The following is a 12,873-nucleotide window of genomic DNA, read 5'->3' as shown; positions in this document are numbered from 1 at the left end:
CCCTTTACGGGTTTCACAGGAATAGCAGCAAAGTGAAGTAGAAAATACACAATCTTCATTTTTTACACTCGCTTGTTCTTGTAGACCCAATTTTTTAATTTTTGCAAGGGGTAAAAAGGAGAAAATTTTTACTTGAATTTGAAACCCAATTTCTCTCGAGTAAGCACATACCTCATATGTCCATGTTAATTGTTCGGCGGGCGCAGTAGAGGGCTCAGAAGGGAAGGAGCGTCAAATGGTTTTTGGGGGGCATGTCACCTTTAGGAAGCCCCTATGGTGCCAGAACAGCAAAAAAAACCACATGGTATACCATTTTGGAAACTAGACCCCTCGGGGAACGTAACAAGGGGTAATGTGAACCTTAATACCCTACAGGTGATTCACGACTTTTGCATATGTAAAAAAAAAAAAAATGTTTTACTTAAAATGCTTGGCTTCCCTAAAGTTTTACATTTTTAAAAAGGGTAATAGCAGAAAATACACCCCAAAATTTGAAGCCCAATTTCTCCCGATTCAGAAAACACCCCATATGGGGGTGAAAAGTGCTCTGCTGGCGCACTACAGGTCTCAGAAGAGAAGGAGTCACATTTGGCTTTTTTGAAGGAAATTTTGCTCTGGGGGCATGCCGCATTTAGGAAGTCCCTATGGTGCCAGGACAGCAAAAAAAAAAACACATGGCATACCATTTTGGAAACTAGACCCCTCGGGGAACGTAACAAGGGGTAAAGTGAACCTTAATACCCTACAGGTGTTTCACGACTTTTGCATATGTAAAAAAAAATAAAAAAATTTACCTAAAATGCTTGGATTCCCCAAAAAATTACATTTATACAAAGGGTTAAAGCAGAAAATACCCCCCAACATTTGAAGCCCAATTTCTCCCGATTCAGAAAACACCCCATATGGGGGTGAAAAGTGCTCTGTTGGCGCACTACAGGTCTCAGGACCGCAAAAAATACCCACATGGCATACCATTTTGGAAACTAGAGCCCTCGGGGAATGTAACAAGAGGTTAAGTGAACCTTAATACCCCACAGGCGTTTCACGACTATTGCATATGTAAAAAAAATAAAACATTTTTTACCTAAAATGCTTCTTTTCCCAAAAACTTTACATTTTTAAAAAGGGTAAAAGCAGAAAATACCCCCCAAAATTTGAAGCCCAATTTCTCCCGAGTACGGCGATACCCCATATGTGACCCTTAACTGTTGCCTTGAAATACGACAGGGCTCCAAAGTGAGAGCGCCATGCGCATTTGAGGCCTAAATTAGGGATTGCATAGGGGTGGACATAGGGGTATTCTACGCCAGTGATTCCCAAACAGGGTGCCTCCAGCTGTTGCAAAACTCCCAGCATGCCTGGACAGTCAACGGCTGTCCGACAATACTGGGAGTTGTTGTTTTGCAACAGCTGGAGGCTCCGTTTTGGAAACCATGGCGTACCAGATGTTTTTCATTTTTATTGGGGAGGGGAGGGGGGCTGTGTAGGGGTATGTGTATATGTAGTGTTTTTTACTTTTTATTTTATTTTGTGGTAGTGTAGTGTAGTGTTTTTAGGGTACAGTCACACAGGCGGGGGTTCACAGTAGTTTCTCGCTGGCAGTTTGAGCTGTTGCAGAAAATTTGCTGCAGCTCAAACTTGCAGCCCGATACCTACTGTAATCCTCCGCCCATGTGAGTGTACCCTGTACGTTCACATTGGGGGGGGACATCCAGCTGTTGCAAAACTACAACTCCCAGCATGCGCTGACAGACTGTACATGCTGAGAGTTTTAGTTTTGCAACAGCTGTAGGCACACTGGTTATGTATCACGGAGTTTGTGACCTTACTCAGTGTTTCAAAACCAGTGTGCCTCCAGCTGTTGCAAAACTACAACTCCCAGCATGTACGGTGCATGGTGTAAGGTGACTGCTGGGAGTTGTAGTTTGCAACAGCTGGAGGCACACTGGTCGTGAAACACTGAGTTAGGTAAAAAAAAAAACCTCTAAGTTTCACAACCAGTGTGCCTTCAGCTGTTGCAAAACTACAACTCTCAGCAGTCACCGACAGCCAACGGGCATGCTGGGAGTTGTAGTTATGCAACCAGCAGATGCACCACTACAACTCCCAGCATGTACTTTAGCTGTTTGTGCAAGCTGGGAGTTGTAGTTATACAACAGCTGAAGGTACACTTTTCCATAGAAAGAATGTGCCTCCAGCTGTTGCAAAACCATAAGTCCCAGCATGCCCATAAGGGAATGCTGGGAGTTGTGGTGGTCTGCCTCCTGCTGTTGCATAACTACAGCTCCCAGCATGCCCTTTTTGCATGCTGGGAGCTGTTGCTAAGCAACAGCAGGAGGCTGTAACTCACCTCCTGCTGCTGCTCCTTCGCAGGAAAGTCCCTCGCCGCCGCCGTCGCTCCTGGGGCCCCGATCCCAACATGGACGCCGGGGATCGGGGTCCCCAGCACCGGGGGTCGTCTTCCCGCACCCGCTCACGCCCTCCGGAAGAGGGGCGGAGCGGGTGCGGGAGTGACGCCCGCAGCAGGCGCCCTGATTGGTCGGCCGGTAATTCGGCCGACGAATCAGGGCGATCGTGAGGTGGCATCAGTGCCACCTCACCCCTGCAGGCTCTGGCTGTTCGGGGCCGTCAGAGACGGCCCCGAACAGCCAGTAATTCCGGGTCATCGGGTCACTGGAGACCCGATTGACCCGGAATCGCCGCAGATCGCTGGACTGAATTGATCGCCGACATGGGGGGACATAATGACCCCCCTGGGCGATATGCCGGGATGCCTGCTGAACGATTTCAGCAGGCATCCGGCTCCGGTCCCCAACCGGCTAGCGGTGGGGGCCGGAATTCCCACGGGCGTATGGATACGCCCTGCGTCCTTAAGGACTCGGGATGCAGGGCGTATCCATACGCCCTGCGTCCTTAAGAGGTTAAGATCCAGTGTCATGTTTTATCCATTTCCCCTCGCACCTGCAAACACCAATTAGCACAGCTATAAAAACGTTTGGAGACACTTTGGAGACACAGCTACTGAAGAAGGGGTCAAGTACTTTACTTCCAAGCACCCCGAAACGCGTTTAGCCACTTCTTCATGCAGAGTAACTGATATATATAGACTCTCATTCAGACCAGCATTAACCATCTCATGCTACAAGAAACCGGGTGCCACCGGTATTCACTCACCATCGCTGAGGTCCGTCTGCTGCCGGGAGAGCTGCTGATCCTGTGATCCATCTCGTCCACTGCTAGCGTGTGCCGCTGAACCTTGACATCAGACGCTACTATCACGAGGTAATCTAGAGAGAGCCATCCATTACGGATGCCTCAGACCCACCGCAGACAAGCACGTCAAACATCAGGTTCAAGTGCCATCTGAACCAGTCGTGCCGGCGCATGCAAGCACTTACAGAGCAGCCCATCGCAGCGGGCCCTCAAACTTTCTGGTAATATAATCATTTCTTACAGTACAATATACATCTGGAACATCTACCTTTAATTTGCTGGACAATTTTGCAGAGCTTTCCGGATTATCAGGTAATCAAACTGCCGGACTATCTGTCACACTGCACCATATTGCTATTTGTATTATATTTTAATATGTTTTAATGTTCTCCACAATCATATTTCATTTATTGCAATAGATATTTCCCCCACAAGGGCCCTTTTTACACAAGTCTGTATTTTAAAAAAATCTTTGTTTATAATTGAAGCACAGTCTCAGCCATTATATTATTTCTAATGTGAATACTGTCCTTGAGGTGTAGGCAGCCTTCAAACTAAATATTTGTTATTCTTTCATACACACCTAGGGTGTAAGTGTTTTTAGCCTACTTTTACCTTGGCCAGTATATAATTGTGAGCTGCACCACCCACCTTTTTGTATAATTCCTGGAATATGACTGAAATATTTTAGCAAGGCGATCAGGGGTATACCACTACCTATATAAAAGTTTACGTGAGGATTCAAAATGATTAGCACACCTAGAAAGCTTTTTGTGTATATTAAAAGGTGAACATCCACTGCTCATCTGTAAATTACTGACCCAGGTTCTCCTCCCACAGTGTTTGGAATGTGAAATGTAAAGACTTGTTAGACTGCAAAAGCTCGGCATTGGCAATAGAGATTCCCTTGGTAAATACTATATTAAGAAAAATTTCTCATATCTCATTGTAGTTGCTGTCTGAGGCCAAGCGAGACAACAAATAAAGTGTTGTATTCTGAGATATTTATAAAATGTCTTATTTGAAAGTAAAAAGTAGTAGCAATAGAAGAAAAAGGGAGAGGACCAGATGAGTCAGAGAGTTGAGAGACAGTAGTTATACCTGATTTGATCAAAGGGTGAGATCTAAATCACTCAAATAGTCACTTATCACTGAGAGGAATATCTGATATCCAAGAAGATCAGACTCTTTATCCACCCAGTGCGTAGAGTCATTTTGCCACCACCATCTTTTAATCTGATCTAATAAAACTGTGTGATAGTAAATGCGTAACCAGGGGACTCCCATCCCACCCTCCCTAACTCTGGGATGCCTACCAACAATAACTTCTGAAGATCAGCAATGTAAGAAGCTGGAATCACAATCGGCAAATTACAAAAAAAAAAAATCAGATAATCAAAAAAGATACCAGGAAGGAAGAAAATTCTGAAACATCCTTATCTAGTTGAGATTTGAGAAGGGAAAAGTTTACAGTTGCAGTTTTAGCAGGTGAGGCCATCAGTGTAATACCCAAATAAGGAATCTGACCTCCCACCCAAAGAAACGGAAAGCTAGACCTTAAAGGGGTTATCCAGCATAAGGTGATTTTAGTACGTACCTGGCAGACAGTAATGGACATGCTTAGGAAGGATCTGCGCTTGTCTTGGGGCTAAATGGCTATGTTGTGAGATTACCATAACTCTGTTTGCTAACTTTTTGTGAACTGGTATTTCCTGTTTGACTTTTCTTTTTTTTTACTACAAATCTCAGAATTCCATTTTCCTCCCTCCCACACATCAGCCACCCCACCCATTGAAACATAAATGAGCTGCATCCATTAAAAAAAAACTGGGGTTTTCAATCAGGGTGCCTACGGCTGTTGCATTAGTTGCAGATTGATCTCTCTCCCACCAAACGATTGCTCCACCCATTGAAGCAGACAGGCTGTCTGACATCAGCTGACTAGTGAGTCAGGTCTCTGCCAACCTGGGAAAAATATGAGACAACAGTCATTTTGTATGCTGTTAAAAATAAATATTGGAGTGAAAATAACGGAAGAATTGGGAGAAAACCGTCACACACAGGTACAGACACTATAATATATATATATATATATATATGTAAATATAATAAAAATAAACATGTGGTATCATCGCGTGCGCAAATGTCTTAACTATAAAAATATAACTTATCAAACTGCACGGTCAATGGTATGCATGTAAAAAAAATGCAAAAATCCAAAAATTGTGTATTTTTGGTCACTTTGCTTTTTATAAAAAAAAAAATTTAGGGTATACAATCAAAAAGTCCCACCAAAACTAAAATAGTACCAATAAAAACTACAGACCACGCCACAAAAAATGAGCCTTCACACATTCCTGTATACAGAAAAATAAGATTGCTATGGGGATCAGAAGAGGCCATTTGTGAGGGTGGGTGCTCTCTCCTGTCTGATAGTATACCTCTGTGTGCTCTCCTGGCCTATGCTAGCCCACCATCACTTGTGGACTTTGGCCATGCCTGTGCATCAAAACAAATGACCCCTTAAATGGGCACTGTCAGATTCAAAAACTTTTTAAATTTCCTTTTTACAGAAATCATGGCTTATAAAATCATGGCTTTGTACAAGCTGATGGACTGGCATGGACAAAGTCCAGTAAGTGAGGGTGGGCTAGCATAGGACAGCAGAGAGTACAGAGGAGTACTATCAGACAGGAGAGAGCACCCACACTCACTCACTGGACTTTGTCCATGCCTGTGCTTCAGCTTGGACAAATATTATATATTTATTTATTTTTACATAGTTTACATTTTTTTTTTTTTTTTTTTTACATACCTCACCAAAGTTATTTAGGAAGCTTTGGTTAGGTAAGTTCACAAGGTGAATTATATGATTTAGAGATATATAAAGATATTTGGTTTTGCTCCTTTATACTTGCTTAAGAACTGGGAACTAGGAGCTGGTTCCATCCATGCCAATTAGTTCCTGTTTTCTGTCCTGCGGATGGGGAAGCGGTCTCTCCATGGGATCCCTTTTGGGCTCAACGAAAAACAATTATCGGTAAGAGTAATTTGTTTTCCCCCATCGCCCACGATGGCACCCATGGAGAGTAGACTAGACTAGCTTATTAGGGGGGGACCACAGCCTGAAGATCAATTATATGATATCTGAAAAATTTATGAAGGGAACTCCAAATAGCAACCTTACAAGTTTGTTCTATGGAAGCCGAGGCACTGTCTACCCATGAAGTAGAAACTGTCCCAGTAGAATGTGCTGTGAAACCTGATGGGGGAACTAACATTGCTGCAGAGTAAGCTAGGTGAATAGATTGCTTAATCCATCTAGCGACTGTACTAGGGGAAGCTGCCTTTCCTTTATTTTTCCTGGAGGAGAAGCTGAGGCGATAATCTCCACTCTTTGGAGAAATTAATGTAATGTAGTAAGCACCTCCTTACATCCAGGCAATTTAACTCCTTTTCTATCTCGTTTTTAGGATTAGTACAAAACGAGAGCAAAGTAACCACTTGAGATCTATGAAAATTTGAGACCACTTTAGGAAGGAAGGCAGAATCTGGGGACAAATCTATTTTATCATACAAAATCATCATATATGGTTCATTAATGGAAAACCCAGTCATTTTCCCTAATGACCAGCAGGAAGACAAGTTTAAGCTTAAGAATTTTTAAAGACAAATCTTATAAAGGCTCAAACAGGAATTTAGGGAGACTGTTTAACACTGTATTTAAATCCCAGGGGGAAGCAGAAGGTTTAATGACTGGGCTCATCCTAACTGCAGCTTTTACAAATATATTAACCCAAGGATGATCAGCCAACTTGTAGTCAAAAAGGGCAGAAATATGTACTTTAATAGTCCAAAAATGTGCAAAGGAGGAAGGAATGGCACTCACCGCTTACTGTCATTTCTTATCTTTTATTCATCATAAAGTGCAGGTGCTTTAAAAGGCATTTCACCCAGCCTGGTGTGGACTCCAGAGCGCGTAATGCAGGTAACAATTGTTTCGCTTTGGCTTGAGCTTCAACAGATCCTTTGAGCCTCATGAACCAGCACACTTTCTAGGGGCAAGACCCTCAAACCTACAGTCTCCTGTACAGATTTAGGCTCCATTTTGTCTTCTAAATTCATGGTAGCTCTAACCACTCTAACAAGACTAACAAGACCATCAACAATCTCTGCCGGGAAAAGGGATCCACCAGTGCACTCATCCAAAGCGGAGTCTGATTCCTCATAGAGCTCCCCTTCCTTCATATCAAAGTATTCCATCTTCTCTGGAGACACCACCAAGGGCGGTTCTGGATCTTTTTACTTGTACGAGGCTGCTGAAAAGACAAGGCTGACATGCACAGATTTCCTCTCTAACCACATCCTGCATACTCTTAGTAAAGGCTGGGGAAACCTCTTCTAAAATTTTCTTGACAAACGTCCAATTTCCTTCTGCACAACATACAATATCGGCTCTTGCTTTTTTTAGGAACCTTCTTAGGCTGCATTCACGTCTCGTTTTTGCAATATGGTTCCCGAATCCGGTTTCAGTGAAAAAAACATATGGAACCGTATTTCAAACCTTATGTATAGACATTTTTATAGAAAACCATATGCCAACCGTAACATCCGGTTGTGTATGTTTTGCATCATTTATGGTTTTATCCTTTTATTTCCTGTACACAAAACCGTAGTCTACTACGGTTTTATGTCCGGGTGAAAAACCGGATACAACCCGTATACATTTTTGTTAAATGGTGGTCTATGGGAACCGTTCTGAACCAAGTACAGTTCCATCTGGTTTGCACAATATGGTTTTGCAGTTTGCACATGCGCAGTGTATGCCAAAAGTTCTTCCCACAAATATAACAAGAATTTTATTTAACCCCTTAAGGACCAGGGGTTTTTCCGTTTTTGCACTTTCGTTTTTTCCTCCTTACCTTTAAAAAATCATAACCCTTTCAATTTTGCACCTCAAAATCCATATGATGGCTTATTTTTTGCGCCACCAATTCTACTTTGTAATGACATCAGTCATTTTACCCAAAAATCTACGGCGAAACGGAAAAAAAATTGAGACAAAATTGAAAAAAAAAATGCCATTTTGTAACTTTTGGGGGCTTCTGTTTCTACGCAGTAAATTTTATGGTAAAAATGACACACTCATTCTGTAGTTCCACACGATTAAAATGATACCCTACTTAAATAGGTTTGAATTTGTCGTACTTCTGAAAAAAATTCATAACTACATGCAGGAAAATTTATACGTTTAAAATTGTCATCTTCTGACCCCTATAACTTTTTTATTTTACCGCGTATGGGTCGGTATGAGGGCTCATTTTTCGCGCTGTGATCTGAAGCTTTTAGCGGTATCCTTTTTGTATTGATCAGACTTGTTGACACAATTTTGGAATTTGGAATTTTTTGATTAGGGGAGGTGTTAAATGATTATTTATTTACTTTTTTTCCCCACTTTTTTTGCAGTGTTATAGCTCCCATAGGGACCTATAACACTGCACACACTGATCTTTTACATTGATCACTGGTTTCTCATAGGAAACCAGTGATCGATGATTCTGCCGTTTGACTGCTCATACCTGGATCTCAGGCACTGAGCAGTCATTCGGCGATTGGACACCAGGAGGCAAGGTAGGAGACCCTCCTCGTGTCTAACAGCTGTTCGGGACGCCGCGACGATCCCAAACAGCTCCCTGAGCTAACCGCCATGGTTTCACTTTCACTTTAGACGCAGCATTCAACTTTGAACGCCACGTCTAAAGGGTTAATAGCGCGCAGCACCGCGATCACTGGCGCGCGCTATTAGCCACGGGTCCCGGCCGTCGACCCACGTTGTGGCCCTTCGTTATAGAAAGGGAAAGGACTCAGGACGTACCAGTACGTCCTTGGTCCTTAAGGGGTTAAATTAAGGATAAACAAAACCGTATCTGTTTTATTTTTTTCAAAAAATTTATTAAACCGTATGCAACCGGACATCTGTTTTCAAACCGTATACGGTTTAAAACCGAACAGTATATATGCTTGTACATGGTTTTATACGGTTTGGTCCAGTTTTGAGACATACGTTTTTTTTTTTTTACAAAAAACCTTATATGGGAACCGTATTGCAAAAATGAGATGTGAATGCAGCCTTAGCATAAGAAGAAAAACCGCCAAAAAATCATTAGATACAGTCTCCACCACCAGGTTCCATGTTCTCAGCATGGGATACAGCCTCCATGAGTCCTCAGAATGGAGCTTCACCTTCTCCTAGGCCTGGAGATGTCTCGGGACTGGCTGGGCACCCCTCCGATTTAAGATTCTGATACTCAACTTTCACCCTTCCTGGCAGGAAGTCAGGAGACCTCCCCCTCTCTTTGGTTTTCTCATAGGAGGGACGGCCCCTTCCTCCGGTCACGTGATTTCCTTTTGATTGCGTCTTCAAAAGGTGTTAATGCCTGTCATCCCCGTGATCGATGATGTCTGGCATTAGCCATGGGTCCCAGCGGCAGATAGCTGCTGGGACTGCACCACTATGACCCGTGCTCAGCTCCTGAGCGCGCGTCATAGAAGGAGTGCGGAACAAGGGCGTACATGTACACCCTTCGTCCTCTAGAGGTAAAAGTGTACCTGTTAGCAAAAACTATTTATATAATTTAGATAATACCATTATATGTATATTTGTAATATAGATTAAAGGGGTACTTCGCCCCTAGACATCTTATCCCCTATCCAAAGGATAGGGGATAAGATGTCAGATCGCCGCGGTCCCGCTGCTGGGGAGCCCTGGGATCCCGGCCGTGGCACTGCGCTATCATTACAGCACAGAGCGAGTTCGCTCTGCACGTAATGACGGGCAATACAGGGGCCGGAGCATCGTTACGTCACGGCTCCGCCCCTCGTGACGTCATGGCCTGCCCCTTTCAATACAAGTCTATGGGAGGGGGCGTGGCGGTCTTCACGCCCCCTCCCATAGACTTGCATTAAGGGGACGGGCCGTGATGTCACGAGGAGCGGGGCCATGATATCACACTGCTCCGTCCTCCGTATCGCCTGTCATTACGCACAGAGCGAACTCGCTCTGTGCTGTAATGATAGTGCAGTGCCGCAGCGGGATCCCAGGGCTACCCAGCAGTGGGACCGCGGCGATCTGACATCTTATCCCCTATCCTTTGGATAGGGGATAAAATGTCTAGGGGCGGAGTACCCCTTTAATTAAAAATGTGTATATTTTTGTCCCTGCAGCTTTTGCATGTGTGTCTCTGTGAGGCGACCAAATATAGGAAGCAAAACAAAGACAAGCAGGGCTCTGTGCAGGCTCCTGGGTTGTCAATCAGCTTGCTGTGTGAGCTAGGGGCGTGTCACAGAGCGTCATGCCGTAGAGCCCTGCTTGTCCTTAGTGCACAGAGTCCTACTTGTTCACCCACACTTCCTGTATTTGGTCTCTTTGCAGAGACAAATAGTCAATAGCTGAAGGGACAAAAATACATTTTTATTTATTAATTTTGAAAGAAAGTTAGTATAACAGCACAGGAATTACCTTGCATTTACCAAAAAAACATGGTATATAGGAACATCAAAGAGCATGTAACAAAGTGTGTATATACATAAGCAAGACATTACAGAGCAAGGTATATAGCAATTAAGGGATATATCATCAGTGTATCAAAAACAGAAAGGTAGAACAAGAAGAAGATAGACAAGTGGTATTGTCCATGAAAGTAAGAAAAAATATATGCATTTTTTAATCAATGTATGTTACAAATACATAGAATATTATTTTCTACATTATGTAATTTTTTTTTGCTAATGACGGGTAGACTTTAACACTGATATTTACAAGGACACAGCGAGAAAGAAAGAAGAGCAGTTGGCAGCTTGACCCTGTGCCTAAGGGTTCCAAAGACCTTGCCCTGGATGCTATAAAAAAAGATAGTGGTATTATAAATAATACATGGTACCTTATTAGATGTCCAAATGCTACAGTATGTATTTTTACTGATTAATATAACAGATCCACATACCTGAGTCCAATTAGAAATTCCAAAAAACATGAACACCATCTTAAAAACAAACCATGAATGAGGGCAGCCTGTGTCCCATCCAGATGGAGAGAACTATTAATTACCATGTATGTTTGCATTGTTGTTGAATAATTAACTTCTAATCTTATGTCAGCTGCACAATTATATAGCTTTGCCCTCGGATTTCATTTGCTAAACTTTATTTCTTCCTTAGCTGCTAGCAAAACTCTACTTTTGGGTTTCAGTGTCAAAGTTCATCTTAGACTCCAGCTGAGAGCTAATCAGTGCAACTGACCTGGTCTGCCAATAAACAGAGAACAAAGGGGCTTATTTTTCTCCTCTGTCCTTTGGGGAACTAATTCTTTAAATGCAAAGCTGCATAGCCAAGGCTAGGTCAGAAATATAATTACCTTGAATTGAAAGCAGGCCCAGCCTGCAGTCCTAGATAAACTGGGCCTTGTTTTCTACAATTTCAAAGTGTCCTGGACTTTATAATCTATTTTAATCTGCTAGAGGCCTGGCTTATTTAAGTCTATGTCCAATTAAAATTTACAGCTCACATAATGCCAGACCAAGGAATGAGGAAGACTAAAAGTAAAGCGAGCAATCATTGGGGTACACAGAGGGGGTATATAGATAATTTGTAACTGCCTCATGTTTCTTCTAATACAGCTTTCAAACAGTTGACTCCCTTCTTAAGGATACAGGGATGCATTCAGTAAAAAAAAACATACATTGCATTCAGAAAGTTTTCAGACCCTTTCACTATTGCACATATTGGTGGATATTTATCAAACTGTATGAGAGGAAAAAGTGGAGTGATTTTCCCCCAGCATCCAATCACAGTTCAGCTAACAAGCTCTGGTGAAGTGAAAGCTGAGCTGTGATCGGTAGTTGTGGGGAAATCTCTCCACTTTCTCTCACACAGTTTGATAAATCAAGGCCATTATGTTGTGGGCTTGTGTATTTGCAAATGTATTAAAAAGAAAAAACTACAATTTTGCATGACTAAGTTTTCAGACGATTTGCTATATCATTTAAGATTTTGCTCTGGGCGATTTCCACTCGTCTTCATTATCTTTAGGAGGTTTCTAAACCTTGAATGGAGACACCTGTGGTAAATACAGTAGATTGGACATAATTTGGAAAGATATATAAGGTTTCAGCTGAAATATTAAAGCAAAAAACAATCCATGAGATGTAAAGAACTGCCTGTAAAGCTCAGAGACAGCATTTTCTGGCACCACAATTCTGGAGAAGGGGAAAAAAAAATCTGCTGCCCTGAAAGTTATCAAGAGCACAGTGTTCCTCTTAATTCTTAAGTGTAAGAGGTTTGGAACAATCAAGACCCTCCCCAGAGCTGGTTGCCCTTACCAAACAAGTCATGTCTGGAGGAAACCAGGCACTGCCCATCACTTTCCTGAAACAATCCCTATAGTAAAGAATGGTGGTCACAGCATCATGCTGTGGTGGTGTTTTTCAGTGGCTGGGGCAAACCCTAATTGAGGGAAAGGTAAATAAGAAAAACTTATCCAGATTGCTTAATACTAAACAGGAATGGCTTAAGGATAACTCTGTGAAAGTCATTGATTGGCCCATCTAACTTTAACCCAATTAAACATCTCCAGAAAGATCTGAAAAAGGCCAGCCACCAACA

General features: G+C 42.6%; 1 protein-coding gene across 1 annotated transcript in view; it reads right to left on the bottom strand.

Annotated features, from left to right (window-relative positions):
• CDKAL1 (CDK5 regulatory subunit associated protein 1 like 1) overlaps window positions 1-12,873 on the bottom strand; it is a 1,066,055-nt gene that overhangs the window by 553,311 nt on the left and 499,871 nt on the right.

This window comes from Hyla sarda, chromosome 5, assembly GCF_029499605.1.
Source record: "Hyla sarda isolate aHylSar1 chromosome 5, aHylSar1.hap1, whole genome shotgun sequence".
NCBI lineage: Eukaryota > Metazoa > Chordata > Amphibia > Anura > Hylidae > Hyla > Hyla sarda.
Note: the sequence above shows the minus strand (reverse complement) of the source record. Positions and strands in the feature narration are given on the sequence as shown.